The sequence below is a fragment of the Phyllostomus hastatus genome, unplaced genomic scaffold (genome assembly GCF_019186645.2).
Source record: "Phyllostomus hastatus isolate PE091 unplaced genomic scaffold, TTU_PhHast_1.1 phas_contig_148, whole genome shotgun sequence".
Classification (NCBI taxonomy): Eukaryota; Metazoa; Chordata; class Mammalia; order Chiroptera; family Phyllostomidae; genus Phyllostomus; species Phyllostomus hastatus.
Window position 1 is genome coordinate 8,091,121 of NW_025333607.1, and position 12,261 is coordinate 8,103,381.

At 43.8% G+C, this 12,261-nt stretch overlaps 1 protein-coding gene across 1 annotated transcript in view; it reads right to left on the reverse strand.

The window, feature by feature from the left end:
• GREM2 (gremlin 2, DAN family BMP antagonist) overlaps positions 1-11,550 on the reverse strand; it is a 119,201-nt gene extending 107,651 nt beyond the window's left edge. The window contains exon 1 of the mRNA XM_045818315.1: positions 11,102-11,550. The gene's annotated coding sequence lies outside the window, so the exon portion shown is untranslated. The remainder of the gene's footprint in view (positions 1-11,101) is intronic.
• Between the last annotated feature and the right edge of the window lie 711 nt (positions 11,551-12,261).

Below are 12,261 nucleotides of genomic sequence, written 5' to 3' on the forward strand. Positions count from 1 at the left end.
TGATGCGAAGTATAGTCCCACGTAGTTCAGAATGGAGCCAGACTTAATGGACTCCAGAGTTTATGCTCAAAACCTAGTGCACACCGCTTCTCTGTTTTATTATTCAACCAACACAGTCCACTTGCATTCTTATCTCTATGAGTCTCTGATATGAACCCTAAATCATGTGAGGCAATAGAATCAAACTTATTGAAGGAAAAGGCAGTGTTTTAGAACTCTGTGGTAGTGAAAAGGTAGGGAACTTTATTTTGCATTCTTAAACCCCAGGGTTAAGGCTTACTTAATTAATGATTTTGCGGCTCTGTGAACTTAGGAAATTCACTGAAGTTCAATGTGCCTTCGTTCTTGGTTGGTAAAAGGTGCACAACAGCACTCACCTCAAGAAGCTGTTGTAAGAACTCAGTGAAACCTTGGAGGTTCAGCTCTCCGGAAATGCACAGTAAGCACACACTAAATCCTTCAGGGTCCCCCTCCAAACTCTCCCTCCCAGCATGCGCAACACCCCCCAGAACAAGTTTCGTAACCAGAGGGGGGTGAAGCACACCCTTGCAGGAACCCTCGGCATCCTCTAACAAGGAGACCTTCACTCCTCCTCCGCTAAGCCCCAAATAAAACACGTTACCTCCCTAGAAACTACCAGAGCCTGCCAAGGTCCCCGAAATCCTGAAAGCTATTGGCTGTCAACACTTCCATGGAGTTGGGGAAGAGGTTGCTCGCTTTACCGTTAACAGGATTCTTTCTGAGGTTTTCGTTTGTTTCCTCTGTGGCCAAGGACTTAACTGTAGGACATAGGGTTAAGGTTCTCCCTGAGCCCATCCTGCAAAGGCGCTAACACAGAATACAATCGGAAGTATTTGTTCTCATTTTCTTCCTTAATTTATTTTAAAAATGCAACATCAGTTCTGCAGCAATAATGACTCTACAGCAGTATTTGTTCATTGGTTCATTCCTTTGCCCAACATGAAGCATCTGATACAAGAAACATGACGGAAATAATCGTGGCCCCTCGATTCTGTGAAGTACAGCAGAGGAAAAAAGAACAGGGGAAGAACACTCCAGTGCAGCATGCAACTATGATTAGGAACCCCATGAAGCTCTGAATTTTCAAGGTCCCAGACTCATCTCATCATCAACTCTGACCCTTGGCCATCCGATTTGTTCATCTAACAAGTAATCACTGGTGTCTGAGACCATCCCGGTTACAAACACAAAGATACGCAGCACGAATTACGCCCTTGGGAGCTCTTCCCTTTGGAAGGGAACCAGGTGCCTGAGACCCTAACATATTCAAGTTGAGGAAAGAGATGGACTTTTCCTCATCTCTTTGTCTCAACCGTGGTAAGCCTTGGCATTACGTGGTATCATCAAGGCCCGGCTCCACATCTGATGTACGACTCCCCTCGATTGAATTCTATCCAGCTCGCACACCCCCACCCCCGCCAGCTCAAGTTCTCTTGGCTCACACAGTGGGCAATTTCAGTTGAGGCAACTTCAGGTGATAGAAAGGTCACCATCTGATACGAGGTCTGTCCAGAAAGTACCCAGCTGTGTACTATAGAAAATAGAGGCATTTGTTGAAGAAGATACAAAAGACAAGAAACATGGTACACAGGACGATGACACCTCAGTCCCCTTCCAAGTAGGCACCTTAGGACCTCACACAGGTCTCTCAATTGCCATCAGCTGCCTCATCCACAGTCTGAAATCTCTTCCCTTTCAAAGGTGATTTTAGTTTTGGGAAAAGCCAGAAGTCGCAGGGCACCAAATCTGGGCCCTAGGGGGACTGGGTCACCTGGGTGATGTGATGTTTTACCAGAAAACTCTGCACAAAACACGATGCCTGGGCGGGCGCATTGTCCTGATGAAGCTGCCAATCACCAGTGGCCCACAGCTGCAGCCTTCTGAATTGTTTGGATAGTTTCCGTGGAGCAACGTTCAAGCTTAACACAAAATTTGACACAGATTCATTGTCCTACCGACTCAGTCATTTTGAATGCGACAGCCACACAGTACACATGCTCACTCAGGGATGTCTACCACCCCCACTGACTAGTACAGTGAAGTCGTCATTGTTCACGCATGTGTACTCCAGTCCACTATCCTTGGCTGCCAGGTTGCACCAATGTTGCACAAACCTGTCTAGTTATATTAACAATGGTTGGACTTTTTCTAGACGGACCTCATAAGCCAAATTTACAACTGTATAGAGTGCTTTTTTTCCACATTTTACATTTTTTGTTTTTTACATTCCCATATACCCCTTTGGGTCTAATGAAGCCAAAGATCTTATTCTCAGAAAAAATGTTTCTAAATTCAGTAATACATAACATTACATAGGAAACTACATACACTATGTGTGTATATATATATATATATATATATATATATTACACAGAAATAGGTAAATATATCAATACAGTTGAAAACAAAAGTATAATATGGCATTACATGGTCTTCTCTATAACATAATAATAGTAAGATCTAGAAGCAGGTATGACAACTACCATAAGTTTGGAGTAGTGATCCCTGTAAGGGATATGGTGAGACATCTGTATCTACTGTAATGGGATAGAGAAGTAGCTCTGGTTTCTATTGGTGACAAAGCCACAATTCTGCTAAGATTACCGTGGTTTGTTGCTCACATTCACAACTAAAGGGAATGTGATGTTTCCATTACAAAGTCATCAAAGTAAAGATGCAATTATTTTTCCCATATACATTGATAGATTCCTATGAATTCTCATAGACTCTTCCAAGGTTAAAAACAAACAAACAAGCAAAAACTTCCATTATAGAGATTGTTTTTAATCTGCTTTCTACAACCCATTGAGCTGTGATTTTCAACCTTTTTTCATCGCATGGCACACATAAACTAATTACTAAAATTCTGCAGCACACCAAGAAATATATTTTTGCCAATCTCACAAGAAAAATAGGTATAATTTTGATTCATGCACACCGGATGGCTATTGTGTTGGCTATTGTCATTTATTTTTAATTTGACAATCTAAGGGAAAAGAGGTCAATGATGATTATTATTATCGCCCTGACGGGTGTGGCTCAGTGAGTTGGGCACCCTCCCACAGACTGAAGGTCACCAGTTTGATTCCTGGTCGGGGCACATGCAGGTCCCCAGTTGGGGGGGAGCCAGTCGATGTATCCCTTGCACATTGATGTTTCTCCCCCCTCCTCCATTCTCCTCTCTCTATAAATAAATAATTTTTTAAAAAAGAGACAATTTATTTGATTTTTTAAAAATGACAGTTCGTTTTCTTACTGAAGTTGTTGTTTTAAACAGGGATGGGTAACACAAGGGATCAGTAATACAAGGCTAAGAGAAAAGCATTTTCCAGGACAAATGACTGAGCATCTCATCTAATTTACACAAGACACATGCCTTCCAGCAGGTAAGGATGGTGTCTGATCTTAGCTCTAAATTAGCTGTATCTAAATGAGATGTAGTTGGATCTCAATAGACCTGCCATTAATTAAGCACCAATTCTATGCTGGGAGTATTTTTTAGGTGAAAAAGAAATGGACTCGCCCTGACAGGTGTGGCTCAGTGGATTGAGTACTGGCCTGCAAACCAATAGTCAGGGCACATACCCGGTTGTGGGCCAGATTCCCAGTAGGGGGCGCACAAGAGGCAACCACCACTGATGTTTCTCTCCCTCTCTTTCTCCCTCCCTTCCCCTCTGTCTAAAAATAAATAAATAAAACCTTTAAAAAAAAAAGAAATGGACTCTTTCCTAAAGAGCTAAAATTTTGTGAAAGATATATTACAAAAATAATCATACAAGGAAAACTAAAACCATGCTACACTAGAGGGGAAAAATACCTGAAATGATGGAAAGAATGGATCTATGCTGTTGTCGTGACTTATATTGTGAAATGGCTCTGTCAACAAGACAAAAACAACACAGATTCCCAGGGCACCCTGTGTTATAACACTCAGCAAACACCCTTCTATTACTAAGGTACTCTTGATCCTTCTCACTAGTTTTGAGCTCTTCACTATTATACCCTATAACCTGGCACAGCGCCTTGAACACAGTATCTTCTCAATTCATATTTCTGAATAAGCGGATGAAGGCACCACATACTATGGGAAACGTGGAAGGAGGGTTTGAAACACCGTTCTACAGCTTGCTTGGCTGGGTGAAGTTTTGAAAGCTCTTAATCTCTCTAAGCCTTTGGTATCCCTCAAATGGGGATGATAATAGTAATATTAGGATTTTTATAAAATTAGATGATGCCTACAAAGTATTTAGCAAATAGTCATCCTTCAAGCCACGTCAGCTATCGCCACAGAAGGAAAGATGTAGGACCGATGGTTAAGGCTGGAATGAAATACAATGAGCTACTTCCGCCTGCTCATGGTAGACAGTGAACCCCAGGGATGGTAGCCTGTCCCTGAGGTCACGCTTCAAGTGTGAAAAACAGGAACAGGTGCAAGCCCAGATCCATTAACCTCTTAGGTTAGTAAGTTTTCGTTACACCAGATAACCCTAGGTCAAAAAAAGTCTGCTCCCTCCAAAGTTTACACTCTCTGAGTTCACAGAAGTGAGATTCTTAAGTATTTTTTCCATGTCACTTGTCAGTTCGAAGTCTTGGAGATGCATGTCTGGAGCTCCCCATTGCTGCATTGCTCCAAATAGTCCGTGAAGGGCGATGGAGGGGAGGGATGTCCCGCAGGCTAGACAACACGGCCCCGTGACGTGAGCGTGGCCTTAGCCCAGCACTGGACTGACACAGGTCTGCTCTCCTCGCAGGCAGTGGGCTTGGGGGTGAATGTTTTCCATCTGTGTATACCCTGCCAAGTGAGATATTCCTGTGCGTCTGAACCTAAGTCAAGCGATAACCAATCAAGATTATTTCCATACACGTGATCTCAATCATTCAGTGACAAGACAGTGCCATGGAAAGATGTTTTCTTTTTTTAATTTTTGCACGTGTAACTAACTTATAGGGGAGTTAAAAGCAACTATGTGCATGAAAATATGATATAAAGAGCCATACTAGTAATAACAACCATAATATATTATTGTTGTTGTTGCTGCTGTGGTTATAGGAAGAAGCCCACTAGGTATCTGCTGAATGCAGGCCCGAATGAATCAATTGATATAAGATGTTATGGGTACAACCAATTCTCTTAAACAGTAAAACTTGCAGAAGATAAACTCCCAGGATTGGGGTGAACTTTAAAGTAGATAATATGCATGCACACGTCTAGTATAACCTAGCACTTGTTGAGGATTCAAAAAATGTTAAATGAGTCTTAATTTTTAAAGTAATTAAAAAGGGAAAAATGAAATATTGCTTGAAAACCCGATGAAATTGCGATTCCCAGCGAAAGCACTTGGCAGGGAATCTTATTAGAGAGCTGCTTGATTTTTATTAACTGTAGGGACGATGTCGCCTATCTATCAACTTTCCCCAAATGCCGCTGCTATAATTAGCAAGTGTACTGCATTACCCAGGGTTTGTGATATTATTGCATAAAAGCAGAGCGAGGTGGCCTGTTTCCATAGATGATAAGATTAGCCTCCCCCAGCCTTTGGAGCCACGGCTGTAGGGCCAGGTTGAATAATATTTTTAATGCAGACAATGTTTGTACTAGACAAAGTCAACTCGGCATCGCACATGAGCTAGTCAAACGTGCCTCTGCTCAACGCATTCTTTTTTTTTTACCCTCTCCCACTGTTTAAATAAGTTATAGGAGAAAATAATTTTAGCACAGAACTGCTTCTAATCCATCAGATGAAAGTCATGTTTGGGAATATTTGTGTTCTTGGAGTCATAAATCATACATTTCCTTTGTTTCCAGTGCCCTTGTGTTCATAACTCAGAAAGGTTTTCTTAGTGTAACATCTCCTCAAGTATGTCTTCCTGGGAAGGTCATCATATCTGCTGAATACCGTGATTTACTTATTGTGCTTTGCCTCTCAACAGGTTAAGGCCTTCAAAGAGAATTCCCCATCGGCCATGAGATTTCTTTATTGGAAAGTAATCTAGAAAAGAGAGATGGGACCTAGAGCGCATCTGGGAAGTGCCACACTGAAATCTGAAACACAACGGTGGAGATTCTTGGTCTTAGACTTTGGGGATCAATCTTATTACCAGCCCCCCATCTCACCCTCCGGGATTTATTTCTCCCTTTCTTATTAGCGGACACCTTGCTACTGCAGTTAGTGACCCTGGATGAATCCTCCCCTTGCACCCAAGCTTCCCAGCCCCCCAGCACTACAAAGAGCCAGTCAACAGAGAGCAGCGGAGGCTAATCTGGCCGAGAATGGGGAAGACAACACAATAACCTCCCTTCTCTCCCAACACTAGGAAATATTTACTTTGTCCCTGAGAAAACTCTTCGCTTAGATTCAAGGACGTCACATCCCCTAGCAGAGTACAGTGGCACCGCAGAGCAGTGGCGATCCCAGTATCCTAGGCCTCACGCATGCGCGCAGACTCCTGAGCCCCTTGTGGGCAGGCCGGGGTCCTTCCAGGATCCACAGCTCCAGGAGCCCAGTCTTTCTTTCCTTTTTTTTTTAATTTAATTTATTTCTTTTTAGAGAGGGAAGGGAGGGAGATAGAGAGAGAGAGAGAAACATTGAAAGGAGTGAGATAGATAGAGAGAGAAACATCAATGTGCGGTTGCTGGGGGCTGTGGCCTGCAACCCAGGCATGTGCCCTGACTGGGAATCGAACCTGCGATGCTTTGGTTTGCAGCCCGCGCTCAATCCAGTGAGCTACGCCAGCCAGGTACAATCAGTCTTTCTTGACACAGCTGCCATGCCTCCCCCTCCCCAAGGCGCTTATCCCCAGACGGTATCCCTTCTGCTTCTTAGCTTGTCACCCAGGATGCTTTTAACTTCAGCACTCAGGCGTTTTCAAAGACGCTCTCTGAGCTTTCTCCTCGGGCCCTCCTGACTAGTAGTGACTTGTGTGACATTCAAATCAAAGGTGGCAAAGAGACAGGGTGTCCTCAAAGTAAAATTGCCAACCTAGCTAAATCAGGATTAGTCACACAGAAATACCACTGCCAGTCACAGCCCACTTCAAGAGTGATTATTTCTTTCCTCTAGTCACGTTTATAGTATGACTTTAGAATAGGATGGATCTGTAACAGTACCAGCAGTGCAAGGAGACACCTTATTCAAAAAAAGGTTGGGCTACGTTTATGATGGACTAGCTCTGACCACCTCTCAGCCTCTGGGAGGTAGACGTATAGTTCTTATTTGTGAGCGCATGTGTTAGGTCCTTGATACCACGAAGAGACGCTATCCCAGCTCTTCTGCTCGGATGCTGGAGGTCCTATTGACTGTCAGTGCTCCACATGTATCCGTGTGGCCCAGAACTTATGTTTAAGACATGCCAAAAATGAAAACTAGGTCTAGTCATGAAATAGCTCATAAACATTTTCCCTGGAGAACGAACTCAAGAAACCCCACTCTCTTTCCCTCTTTTCTCTGAATCCTGCTTCCCCTTCTCCCACCCAGTTCCTGACAGAGTAACGATGAAGATGGCTGAGGGGCCCTGCCCGGGTAGCTCAGTGGTTAGGAGCATCATCCCAATACACCAAGGCTGTGGGTTTAATTTCCAGTTGGGACACTCACAATAGTCAATCAATGAATGCGTAAATGAATGAACCAACAAACTGATGTTTCCGTCTGTCTCTCAGTCCCTCTGTCTCTCTCTCTCTCCCTTCCCCGTTCCTCTCCTCTGTAAAATACATTTAAAAATTTTTAAAAAAGACTGCTTGAGTAGCTTCAAAGAGTGAAGCTAAATTAAAGAAAGGGAAGTTGAGTTCTCGGTTAAAAAGACTGATTTCCTTATTTTGCCAGGCGAAACCACGTCTGGAGGTAGAAAATGAAAACAAACGTTTCTGAGTGGTGGATTCTTTAATAACTCCAGACTCTGCTTCCAGAGGGAGGAAGGCGCATACAGTTAGGGACGTATTTTTGTAGCCATTGGGAGACTGAAGTCTCCCGCTGGTCAGGAGGAGGCATGGTTTTTTCAGAGTCTGCATACTGCCCTCTCCTGGCCTGTGTATATATAGGACTGTTCCCTGCACGGCGAGCGAATTCATTTGCACCCCACACCTGCATGAGATACGTGTGTGCGCATGAGACTTGGTTTCCAATGCCAACTCTTACCGTAAATGCCAGTTCTCAGAAAATCCTACCGTAAGTTTATACTCGGACTTTATTTGAGGAAATAAACTTTTATCCCTTTGGCTCCTGGATGTATGTTAAAGGATGCTGATCTTTGTACCCTCTCACTTCATAGACCTGTCATTTTATCCTGTCACTGCTGATTTCCTCACTGTCACGTGGCTCTGGGGCTCTGCTCCGCAGCGCAGGGTGCTCCACCCCAGCCGGGCCCGCGGCTGAGCAGGCCAATCAAAGACGTTCTCCCAACTAGAAGTGGTATCGATAGGGAATACCTGCATTTAGGTTCATGGTTTGAGGACCCTGTTTGAGCCTGACACAGGATCATAATTGATTCTACCCACCATGGGTCAGCATGTCCAATTTATAAAAACAAACAAACAAACAAACAAGCAAGCAAACCCCAGAATGCTGTGGTGGAAATACCTACACAGCTACAGAAGCGGCCGGCACCAGAGGCTTAACTTATAATTGCACACTTTCCCCTTCAAACCAACACGTCTCTGTTATCAGTTCCTTGTGTGACTTGTTCCAAGTCCCATACTCGGCACGTTTCCCCAGGTTACAAGACCAGTGCTCTCACCCCTGAGCTATAGGGCCACATTTCCCCAGTTTAAATACTTTTCTCCTAAGTACTTAAAGGTCCCTGACACTGAGCAAACGCCTGCCACCTGGCATGCTAGCTGTGGCCACACCCAAGTCCAACAGGAGGCTGGTCTAACCTTTTCCTGTGCCTGCCTGTGTCTCTGCAGTTTCTCCCTGTGTGTCCTTGACGCAGGCAGGCCCGTCCTCTCCATATCAATGACAACTCAAAGTCTAATTCCATTCCTTTGCCTTAGAAGAAGAGGGCTAAGGGAGAGGCGCTTGCTTTAAAGAGACTTAAGAGCATGTACCTTGTTCAGACATTAGCAGACTTATAGCTTGAGGGTGTCCAAAGCTCTGGTTGGCTTATACCAGGATCACGGGGCAAGAATGTTTGATTTCCTCTCTCAGTGAAGAATGATAGCACAAAGCAATGAGTAATCAAAGCGTTGTTGGAATTTATCTTTAAGAATCCATTGATGGCTCTCAGTCCAGACAAAGTCTGTGTATTCAGCCTCTCATTCACTCAGTTGCTACCAACACGCCCAACATCGTTTTAGAGTTTGAACGGTAAGAGGAAAGTGGGTCTCCATTTACTTCAGGTATTATATTAATAGAAAACTGATGAATGATTACAGTGATACAAAGCTACCCTATTAACTACAAATAGATTTAGTTGGTTCAATTAATATGTACTTATGTGAATAGGTAAATTCTTTACCTAAAGTTCATTGTGGTGTAAAAAGAGAAAAATATTCATCTACAAAACCAAAATGCTCTCTCCTAAATATAGTATTTAGTTGCCATATCTACTCTTTGAGATGCTTCCTAAATCACCTTGTTAAATCATTCAAATCTGGGAACGGGCAAAAATGTAGTTTATACTGTGTATATTATTCCTCCACGGTATAGCTAAGCATGAATTCCCCTTAGTGATAGAAGAATGTGTTCATCGGATTAAAACCAGAGCAATGTAAATATTCCCCAGTGTGATATGGAAAACAAATACCTTTCTTAGAACTTCCTTATCTTTCCTGACGAGGCACGTGCCTTGGGATAAGCACCGCCCAGTAAACCGGCATGACTGCGGGACTAATTGTGAGTTATCGGGGATGGTTTGGATACCACCTACTACGAATCCACTGACAGGATGCTATTTAGACTTAAAATAACATATTCTATTGTGCCTGCACCTGCTGCGGTGTCGTGCTGTGGTTAACTGGAGTCCCGATCTGTGTCTGTTCTTCACTGCAGGGAAAGATCGTCCTATAGAAATTCGGAGCAGTTACACACCAGCACTTGAGGATGGCCCAAAGCAAGACTAATCTTTGAACGGAGCCTTCACTCAGTCCCCTCTGGCTTTTCCAAGGGAAAAACTGAACTCATTAAGCAATGTTAATTTAATCACAAGTAGTCAACGGGGGGAACAAAAAGTTATATAAGCATCTTCAAAATTCAAAACCAAACATGGTAAAATCTCAGGAGATAGATTAAAAAAATAATAAAAACAGTGTCTCAAAAATAAAAGGAATCAAGGAAGGAAAAGAAAGAAATGGCCAGATGTCTACCAAGTTTAGGATCAAACAAAAATCAACCCCCGAACTACCATTTCCTTACAGGTATATTTATGACAGGATTCCAATTCATGACTTTCCAGTGTAGTTACACATGAGGTCCTGAAACTCACCCAGCCTGCCGGTGCAGAATTACAACTGCATTTTCAGCTCCTAGGGCAATGTGAAAATAAACCAGGTACACAGCCAGGGTCCCTGACAATTACATTAAAAAAAATCTCTCTCTGTTTTTCCTCTTCTGCTTTAAGCATAGAGAGCATAGCAATACAGTGATATGTCACTCATAAGCCTCCTCCACCCTGGCCTTAAGCTTTAAAGATCAAAGCCATGCCCAAATCCCCCGTCGTTCCCATGCTTACGGGGAGGATATTCACCTGGTAGGTGGGTGGGAAATGTTCAAAGCTGCTTTCTAACAATCTCGTGGTGTTTGCCTTGCTGTAGGTCCTAACGATAAAAGAGGTCACCAGGAGGTATAAATGGAGAGCATGACAGCATGCAGGTACTGAGGTTATTTAAAAAAGAAAAAGGAAAACCAAAGAGGGCACGGTCAAGTTTGAAGGTCCTTGCTTTTCACCCACGGATAATTCAAAAGGTGAATAAACCTTGTAGTCTCAAAACGCAAGGCAAACAGCCTGAATTTTCGCACTCTGGCGACACATTCACTGAGCACTTCCCATTCGGACCGGCAAGGGAACAATGTCAATTACTTGTAAGTGTCTCGTGAAGGTAGAAATCAGCAGCCGTGCCCGTGTCAGATTAGCCGCGGCAAGCTCGTACCTGCAATGACGTGATGGAAGCCGCCTCCTCGGGTCCCTTCTCTCTGTCTCTCCCTGTCCCTCCTTCTCTGGGTGCTACAGTCCGCGACAGCCGGACCCCAGCAGAAGCGCAGAAGCGCCGCGCGCTGGCGTGTGCAGCCCCGGGCGGTCGGCGGCGGCAGCGCTTGCACAAGGAACCCAGCCGCAGACTCAGCTGTGACTCCTCTCTCGGCGCTGCACGGGGATATTATCACAGTCTGGGATTTCTATTGGCTCTGAACACCAAACAAATCACACCAGCCACCCCCCTTCTCCGTTTCACTCAGCGCTTGTTTCTCATCTAACCCACAAACATTGCAGCCACACACACTTCAGTCGCTTGCAATGTTTCTCTTTTCCTCCTTCCAGTCTGTGGATTTACAACCTTGTGGTCAGCTGTAACCTTTTTTTTTTTTAAGCAGACTTCCAATCCAAAGCTTCTTGTTTATGTAGAGAAATTCTCCATCCCCTCAATCCGCAAAAACCACTCATTTGCCTCAGATCTTCTTCCTTCTTTTGTTGATGGGTTTGCAATGTGAAGAATGCACCAAGCATGTGTGTGATAGTCTGCACTCTCTCTCTGTCTCCGTCTATCCCCCTCCCTCTGCTCCTATTGTTTTGAATAACTGAGGCCAGTGAAATTAAAAGCAAGCTGAGCCTTATAACCTAAGTTAGAGCTCAACTAATAAAAGCTTGAATGAATTCAGTGGAAAACACTCATTGCCTGAGTTTGTTTTCTGTTCCAAACAGCGCTTTGGTCGTCATATTCCTATTTTTGTTTATTGAATGCAGAGGTCTCTAATGCAATTCAGACTCCAGCATCCAGAGAACCGGGGAACAATGACGTCAGACCAATCCTTGGGCTGTGTGGGCTCAGGGTGTTAATATCAGAAGGCTCCCGCGGTGCCTGCGAGCTTCCTCTTTTCATCATTTTTTGGGGTCTTCTCCCCATTCGTAGTCTGAGCACTGAGACTCTCTTAGTGTGATTCACTAGCCAAAAAAGACTGATAAAGTTTCCTGGGTTAAAAATTTGAGTCTGTATATGTCAATAGAGACATATTGGCCCCTCAAAGAAAGAGCCCGAGAAAAATCTTTCATCCTACAAACTTGGCTGGGAAAATTGGGAATAAAATAACGTTTCCC